Source organism: Balaenoptera musculus, chromosome 15, assembly GCF_009873245.2.
Source record: "Balaenoptera musculus isolate JJ_BM4_2016_0621 chromosome 15, mBalMus1.pri.v3, whole genome shotgun sequence".
Taxonomy (NCBI): Eukaryota; Metazoa; Chordata; class Mammalia; order Artiodactyla; family Balaenopteridae; genus Balaenoptera; species Balaenoptera musculus.
The window spans coordinates 64,059,618-64,068,895 of record NC_045799.1 but is presented as its reverse complement, the minus strand read 5'-3'; positions in this window follow the sequence as shown (position 1 = coordinate 64,068,895).

Genomic DNA, 9,278 nt, shown 5'->3' with positions numbered 1-9,278 from the left:
TACTCAGAGTAATTGATTCATGATACTCCGGGTCAAGGAAATTACATCCAATCAGGAGCTGTCTCTACAATTTCCCACTAATTGTCCCTGGGTGCCATGGTAGGATAATGAGTTTTGGGACACAAGGGACTCGGATGTGGTGAGCCAAGAGGATCATTTTAGTCTTTTTTTTTTTTTTGGCTGCACCACATGACATCTTAGTTCCTGACCAGGGATTGAACCCGGGGCCACGGCAGTGAAAGTGCTGAGTCCTTGAAAGTGCTGAGTCCTAACCACAGGACCACCAGGGAATTCCCCCAAGAGGATAATTTTGGTCTTTGATCTGATATATGCTGAACCTCAGGATCTTCTTAATGGAAGGCTCCTTCTTTAGCCAGAGTTATCTTGATCCAAAAGGTGCTGGACCAGGGAAAATGTGGAGGGATGCAGACCTGGGATTAGTCCACCAGGCATGGGTCCCACAGAGCTAGAAGCTGCCTCATGGAAGGCACATATTCTTGAACTCTTTACTCCTCACATAGAATCCATCACCAAATCCATCAATTTTGCCTCCAAAGCATCTGTTGGCTCTGTCCACTTCTCTCCACCTCCACCGCCACTGTCACCTCTCCCCTGGTGACCACAATGGCTGCCTCACTGGCCTCACTGCTTCCTCTCTTATTCCCCTCCTTCATCACCCACCCAAGAGGCGGCCCCCATTGCCTTAAGCGTCAAGACCAAAATCCTTAATGTAGCCTAAGAGATCCCCCACTGTCTGGCCCCTGCCCGCTTCCCAGACTCATCTTTCACCACTTCCTCCAGCCCAACTCATGGCTAGCTTCCTAAGTATGCTATGTGCCCATGCCCTAATTTTTTACACTAGGACTTTGACCTTGTTGTTTCCTTGGCACGGAATGTTCTTGCCCTTTTGAAGGCCAACTCCTAGTTGTCCTTTAAGCATCAGCTTGGGTATCATTTTGTCCAGGAAGCCCTGTCTGACACCACCGTCCCTTCGCTCCAAGGGATAGGTTAGTGTATCAGATTGCATCTTCCAAAGATGGTGGCAACAATGTCTCTCATCCCACGTGCTCTTCTTACAATGTGACCTTGACACTCCTCCTATTGAGGGCTGGGACTTACGTCCTATCCGCTTGAATTTGGGCATACGTTTGTGACTGCTTCCATCCAAAGAGTGCAGCAGAAGTGGTGCTATGTGATTCCTGAGGCTAGAGCATAAAATCACCACACACTTCCACCTTTCCTGGAGCCCAGTCCCACCCTGTGAGGAAGCCCAGATTAGCCCATATGGAGAGACTTCATGGAGAGGCCCCCCTGTAGGTGTTCTGGGCAATAGCCCAGTGGAGGTTCTGGCAGCTAGCCAGCATCAATCACCACATGTGAGTGAGGCTGCCTCCGGATGATTCCAGATGGCCACCTAGTCACCCCCCAACCCTTTAGATTTCTCAGCTGGAACTCCAGACATCATGGAACATCCTCACTGTTACCCTGTCTGAATTCCTGACCCAAAGAGCCCATGAGCATAATAAAATGGCTATTTTATGCTACCGACTATTGGGATGATTTGTTATGCAGCAAGTGCTAACCAGGACATTTAGGAGCACCTCCTCCCATCCTCCACAGCCCTTCACCTATAGCAGGATGAAACCCCTGTCTTCTAGCTGCTTGGTCTTTCTTCTCTGGACTATCTGCTGTGAAGTCTCCTATTCAGGTTCATTTCTCCCACATCTAGTACAATACCTAGAAGACACTGGAATATTTTAAAATATACTAATTTTTAGAATCAATTAAAATTGCTTGGGTAAAATATAAGTACGTTCTCCTCAAAAAAGAATACAAAACTAAAGTCCCTTTAGCACCCATCCTTAATTCCCACCTCTCACTGATAGGAGCAGAGTATGTATCCTTAAGGACCTTAAAATACTTTCACATACATCTGTATGCATCTTTAGTATTGTTTAAAAAAACCAAAGGTATACCATGCTATATTGTATATTTTGCAGCTTGATTTTTTTTCACCTGACAATGTGTTTCTGATCAACCCTTGCTAATACATGTGGATTGAGTTAATTTCTCTTAGCTTCTGTACAGTGTTTCATCATTTCGTTTGTCAAGCTATTCCTGTGTTGATGGACATTTGCGTTGTGTCTACTTCCTTGCTACTGCAAAGGGCACTCCAGTGAACTTACCATATGGGCCTTGTCATACCTACATTCAGAGATTCCTGAGGCCAGCGGTTCTCAACTTGGCTGCAGATAAAATCACCTGGAAGTTTTTACAATCACTCCAATGCCTCACCCCCAAAGATTCTTAATTCATTTCTCAAGATTTTAAGATTTTCTGAAATCTTAAAAAGATTTCAATTGACTGATCTGGAGGTAAGCAACAGTGGTTTTAGAAGCTTCCAGGTGGTTTGAGTGTGCATCCAGGGTTGAGACCCACTGTTCTGGGGTATACACTGTGGGTGGAGGTGGTGGAATCACTGTCAAATGGGATGCACAGCCCCGTTTTTACTAGGCACTGCCCGGTTGCTTTTCAAGGTGACTGACCTCATTTGCATCCTCACTGGCAGGGCAATGTGCAAGTGAATAATGACTGTTTTGCATGAATGAGTGAATACAAGTCACTGCAGCACTGTGAACCGGAGTCCTCATCCACTGTTCAACGGCCTCTGGGTGGCTCATCCCTTGGCTCCAGCTCACAGCATGCTGGGCTGCCGCAGGTTTGAAATGCTTTGCATCCTTAGGTGGCAGTGTGGGATCGCCGCAGAGGTGCTGGACTGGGAATGGGAAAACCTGGATTCTAGTTGAGACCCAGACTGTACCTCCCTGCGTGTCTACCTGGTCACTTTCCCACTCTGGGCCTTGGTGTCCCCATCCTTGAAGGGGGAGAACTGCAGTACTGGGCAGGGTTCCTTCTAACGCTCACCCAGGTGGTCAGAGCACAGGCTCCAGAGCCAGGTTCTTATCTTTTTTGTGCCTGGGCTCCAGCTCAGAGTAATGCTTTTAATATAGAATCCATAGGATTACAAAGGCAACCATATATATATATACTATATATGTATATATAGTATATATACATATATAGTATATATATTCAACTTTATTGAGGCTTGACAGATTGTAAAATTTTACACGTACAATGTGATGATTTGATACACAATATACATATATATTGTGAAAGGATTCCTACCATCAAGTTAATTAACCATCACCTTACATATTTACCTTTTTTTTTTTTTTGGTGAGAACATTTAAGTTCTACTTCTTAGCACATTTCAATTTTATAATACCATGTTATCAACCATAGTTACCATGTTATACATTAGATCCTCAGAACTTAGTCACCCTATAACTGAAAGTGTATACCCTCTCCGCAACCTCTCCCTGTTTCCCCCACCCCCAGCCCCTGGAAGTCACTTTTCTACTCCCTGTTTCTATGAGTTTGACTTTTTTTTTTTTTTTTTTTAAGATTCAGCGTATAAGCTATAAGTGTATAGGTGGACATGCAGTATTTATCTGGCTTATTTCAGGCAAACAATTATATTGAAATACAGTTAACAAACTATTACAAAGCCAAATTGTGCTTCTTTAACACGCCACATGAGATCTGGTGGTGGGTTGGCTGCATTATGATTGTAATTTTAAGCAGGTAATGCGTGTAAATGATGTTCTAAGATATTTGCAACAAACATAATGAGACATGAAAATATCTTTGATTGCAATTGGTGACAAAGTCATGGGGGCTGCAGACACTACTGCAGTTTTGTTGCCGACATTCATAACGGAAGGAAATGTAACATTTCAGTTAGATGTCCGGAAAATTAATAAGAGGTAATGTTTTTTTCCCATCCAAGTTCACTGACTCCAGGTTACATGCTCATGGACCCCAGGTTAAGAGCCCTTGCTGGAGTTAGATAGACTTGGGTTTCAACCCCTGGTCTATACCTTCCTGTGCAGGACATTTGTGTGAATTGCTTTTCCTACCTGCGCCTCGGTTTTCTCACCTGTAAAATGGGTATAAGACTAGTGCGCTCATAGGGCTGCCAGGAGGAATAAACATGATAAACCAAATTCAACACACATTTATTTATTTAAAATTTTACTTTATTGTGGCAAGAACATTTAACAGGAAATCTACCCTCTTGACAAGAAGATAAGAAATCTTGAAAAGGACGTGCAGAAATTGGAACCTTGCACATTATTGGTAGGAATGCAGAACAGTACAGCTGATGTGGAAAACAGCAGTGTGGAGGTTCTTCAAAAAATTAAAAATAGAACCACTGTATGATCCAGCAATCCTATCTTTGGGTATCTATCCAAAAGAATCAAAAATCAAGATTTTGAAGAGAGATTTGCACTCTTATGATCATTGTAGCATTATCCTCAATAGCCAAGATAAACAACCTAAGTGTCTATCAACATGAGTGGATAAAGAAAATGTGGTATGCAGTACATACAATGGGGCTACTATTCAGCCTTATAAAAAAGGAAAATTTGCAATATGTGACAACGTGGATGAACCTTCTCAACATTTATTGAGAACTTTTTATGTGCTCAGACTGTTTTAGGTGCTGGGGACTCTATACTGAACGAGAGAGGCAAAATCCCTGCCCTTATCCAGGGGCAGAGACAGTGATCAGGTAGGCAAAGAAATATATATGGTTTCAGCTAATAATAAGGGCTGTGACGAAAACCGAACAGGCGATATGACAGAGAACAAATGCCCGGTGCAGGCGACATGATTACATAATCAAGGAGTCATAACAGAGAACGATTAATTACATTAATGTATCAGAGGAGAGAATGCATTTGAAGTAGTACTTGACATAGTGCCTGGCACGTGGTGCATGCTCGATACACGTTGGCCATGGTGACGCTGATGATGCCGCCAGTTCCCTGGGGCACAGACCTCCCAGCTTGTTGCTGTGGCTGATGCTGGTGCCGCCCACTGTACTCAGGGCTGGCTGAGCACTGGGTGATGCAAGCAGGTGAGGAGAAGTCAGCAGCCCTGTCAGAACTGGATCTGAGGGAAGCAGGTCTGATTAAAGGAAGATAAAGTCTTCTCGCCACTATGTCTTGCGGGGAGAGCTAAGCAATCAATAGGTCTCGCAGGTCAGTGGAGGGTGCTTGGAATCTGGCAGCACAGGGCTTTTTAATTAAACCTATAACTGCGAGAAAAGGTAACTGCCTTATTTCTGCAGCTTGCGTTTCTGCCTGCCAGAAACTGAGCAAATCAATGTACTTCCAGAGCTTCCGAGGATTGTAACAAGGTGGCCTCTGGTTTCAGGAGAGCCAGACCCTGCCAGGATGAACCTCTGGATGGTCAGTGTGTCAGGTACCAATTCTAGGAGCTCAGGTGCTGCCTTTGGCATTTAAACACCCACAGCAGGTGTGATTATCAGTTATACCTCAAGGGAAGGTGACGGCCCTTCCCAGCCAGTGGTGATTTGCCTGCCAAATCACTGTCAGCCCAAAGATGTCAACATGACTTTAAAAAATATTTCCTTTTATTACGAAATAGAACTTTGCTACTTAAGGAGTGGTCCACAGACCAGCAGCATCAGTATCACCTGCTGGGACTATGTCAGAAATGGAGAATCTCAGGCCCTGCCCCGAACCTACTTGGTTAGACTCTGCATTTTAACAAGATCCCCAGGAAATTCATGTGCATGTTAAAGTGTGAGAAGCACTGAGATATGAGGCCTGGAAGATGAACCAGCCCATAACCTAGGTGCAGACCTTCTTTAAATCCTGAAAAAAAGTTAAAAAAAAAGTATGACATTCATGAGACAATTTGTATACTTATTGGATATTTGAGGACAATAAGGAATTATGAATTTGTTAGCTGTGATAATGGTAGTGTGATTGTATTAAGAAAGAGCTCTTATCTTTTAGAGTTACACAGGGAAATACTTACAGATAAAATGATTTCATGTCTGGTATTTGTTTCAAAATACTGGCTGAGGCAGAGCCTGGGAATGGGATGGGGCAGGACTGGCCATGGTCACTGATTTGGGGACCTGAGTGGTGGCACAGGAAGATGCATTATATGCATTTGTTTGCTTAGTGTATGTTTTTAATTCTCCATAATAAAAAGTCAAGACTATGAAATATAGCATTTATATAGAAAGCACATAAAAAGTGAGGATATTGTGAATGAATAATGAGTCCAGTGAACATCCTTGGATCTACTACCAGATCATTGCCAGCCACGCCCCCTCCCACCAGAACCCCTTCCCTCCCGCTTTCTTGGTGGTTCTCACTCCTGGCTGCCCATGGAGTCACCTGGGAAGACTTTACAAAGTAATGATGCTGAGACCCTCCAGACCAATGTAAACAGAATCCCTGGGGGTGGAATTAATGAGCTTTTCTGACTTTTCAGGTAACGATGTCTCTGCGATTTAATTTTTTTTTTTTTTTTTTGGCCTCGTCGCGGCATGTGGGATCTTAGTTCCTCCACCAGGGATCAAACCCATTCCCCCTGTGATGGAAGCGCGGAATCCTAACTACTGGACGGCCAGGGAAGTCCCACGATGTCTTCGCGCTTTAGTTTTTCAAAGAACTTACGCTTCATTGCCTCAAACAGGCCATTTAACGGATTGTTTCTCATCAAGGACTGAGGTGCTGCATTGTTTTGTAAACGTAGGTTACATTTGGCAGTGGACATTGCAACCCATTTTTGAAGATAATGACAGTAGTTACCACTTACTGAGTGCTTTCTACATGCCTGGCGCTGTACTGGGTACTTTATATCCATTTATTATGTTTAATCCCCACAACTGTGGGATCGGCATCACTATCCCCATTTATTGATGAAGAAACTGAGGCTGGGGACTATGTGCCTTGCCCAAGGTCACCTGGCTTAGAAAGTGCTGAGTGTCTGACATGCTCGTCACCATCATCTCATGCTGCTCATGAGGGATCTTGAGGGGGGAGTTTAGGGCCGTCTGCTAACCCACGAAGAACCAAAAGTGAACACCGAGCGGCCTTTATTCCTTGAGTTACATGCCTTTGGTAAAAATCACTTTGAGCCGAGTTTCTGTGTGTGTGCCGAAGGGGGACATGGCTGCTTTGTATTGTCCAGCTGACAAGCGCTTACTCTTCTCTCAAAGGTGCATCAGTTGTCACAGGATGGGAGGCAGGAAACACCTCTGCATTTCAAGTGACCTCCTGGCTAAAGTCGAGTTAGTCATGCCCTCTTCTAGCCTCATGGAGCCCTTGTTCAGGCCCTGAAGAGCATTCGGCATGAGCCCTGCACTTGTGGTGCAAGGGACCCGCCCTTCTAAGGACAGCACTGTTTTGTACAGTTATTTCTGTGTCTGTAGAACCCAGCCTGCAGACATGGTACATGTCTGTGATTCGAATGACAGGACAAGGGCCCTGCTCAACCACCAAAGCTGTGTCCAGAGCACCTGATCTCATGATATAAGACCCAGTGGGCAGAGCTGTGTCATAGACAGGAACGGGATGGGGTGGGAACTGGGTCTCTCAGTTCAGAGTGCTTGGGTTCAAGTCCCAGCTCTGTCACTTAGGAGCTGAACCACCTGGGGCAAATTCATCACTTCTCTGGGCCCCCTTTTCCTCATCTGAACTATAGTAGTTACCTCATGGGGTTATCATAAGGATTGAATGATAAGTATTTGAAGTGTATACTTCACAGGGTTATTATAAGGATGGAATGGGTTAATATTTGAAAAACTCTTAAACCATGCCTGGCAGTGCCAGAAGCTGGAGACAAAGGGAAAAACTGGTAATACTGGCCTTGTCTTTTTTTAAAACTTAGAGTGTTTGTTCTTCACGGATATTTTTGCATTCCTTTTGATTTTTTAGAATATTGCAGCAAAGTATTATTTATCTTGATGCCTGGGTTTTCTGGTGCCCCCTTAAATTTTGCACCCAAGGAGAGTACCTCACTTGCCTCACCTTCATCCCGGCCCTGGTACTCAGGAAGTAACATGCACGTTTTCACTGGTCTGGAGAGGGTTCAATGTCATTATATTAAAATACATATTTTTATATATACAATACTTGTACACCACATAATGTGCTGCTTTGGTATTGGGGATGGAGCTGTGAATGAGATATTCCCAGCCACGGTTTTTGCCCTTAAGGAGTTGACAGCCGAGTGATAATGGTCACCACTGATTGAGTGCGTCCTATATGCCAGGCATGGGGTTGAGGATGCGTCCATTAATTCTTACAGTGACCTCTCAGGAGGGGATCGCTGTATTCTACAGAGAAGAAACTGGACTCAGAGCAATCAGACAACTTGGCCAAGGCCACGAGGTTAAGAGGGGGGAACCCAGTCTTTCAGACTCCAACATCCAAGCTCTTTCCGCCACGTTTTTTGGGTGAGGCAGGAGCTCTGCCGCCACCTTCTGCAAGAACACCTTGGGGGCTGAAGAAACCAGCTGGATTTTTCTGGGAGTTCCATGGCTCTCCTTGGTATCTCTAATTATTCATGTCTCAGGAAGCTTGAGTCTAGACGGGGAGGGGCTGGGGGGGCCCTCCCCCTTTAAGAGTGGGTTTGAGTCACGATCTGCCATCCCCCGTTCCCTGTGGGGAGAAAAACGTGTTGAAAAATCGCTGAGACAAGGGGCGGTCTAAACAGATTGGGGAAGCAGCTCCAGGATCTCTGGGCAAAGGGGGAGGGAGAGAGGGAGAGAGAGAGGAAGCGGGGGGAGGGAGGGGCAGAGGGAAAAAGGGCAGGAAGGCCAGCAGACAGCCTCCCCGGCAGCTGTCTTTGAAGGTAACTGAAATGCTCGGCTCTATTTCCGCCCCCCCCCCGCCCCCGCCCCCGTTTCTGTTAGGCAGCCGCCCCACCAGACAGCAGGGAGGCCGGCTTCATCCAGCCGACTGGGAGAGCAGATTGGGGATGGGCGGGGTGGAGGTGAGAACTCCCATCGTGACGGTTTGCTGGGAAGTTTGGGATGGATCATCTGCAGCTTAGGGCTGGCACACAGTAGGTGTTCCCTAAATGTCAGTTCAGTCTACTTCTTTCTAACCAGGAGCTCCTCCCCAGGAAAGACAAGAAATTGCCCTGGAGTAACAATAGCTACAATTTATAAAGCGTTTACTGTGGACCAGTTACTTTTCACCCGTGACTTCATTTAGCCCACAAAATAGCTACTCTTATCATCGCCTGTTCTGTACGTGATGGAAGGAGGTTCAGAGAGCTTCAACAATGTGGGCGAGATCACATCGCCTACGGGGGTTTGCGCTGTGGGGTCACACTGTCCAAAACGGGGGCCCCTGGCCACATGTGGCTGCTGAGCTCTG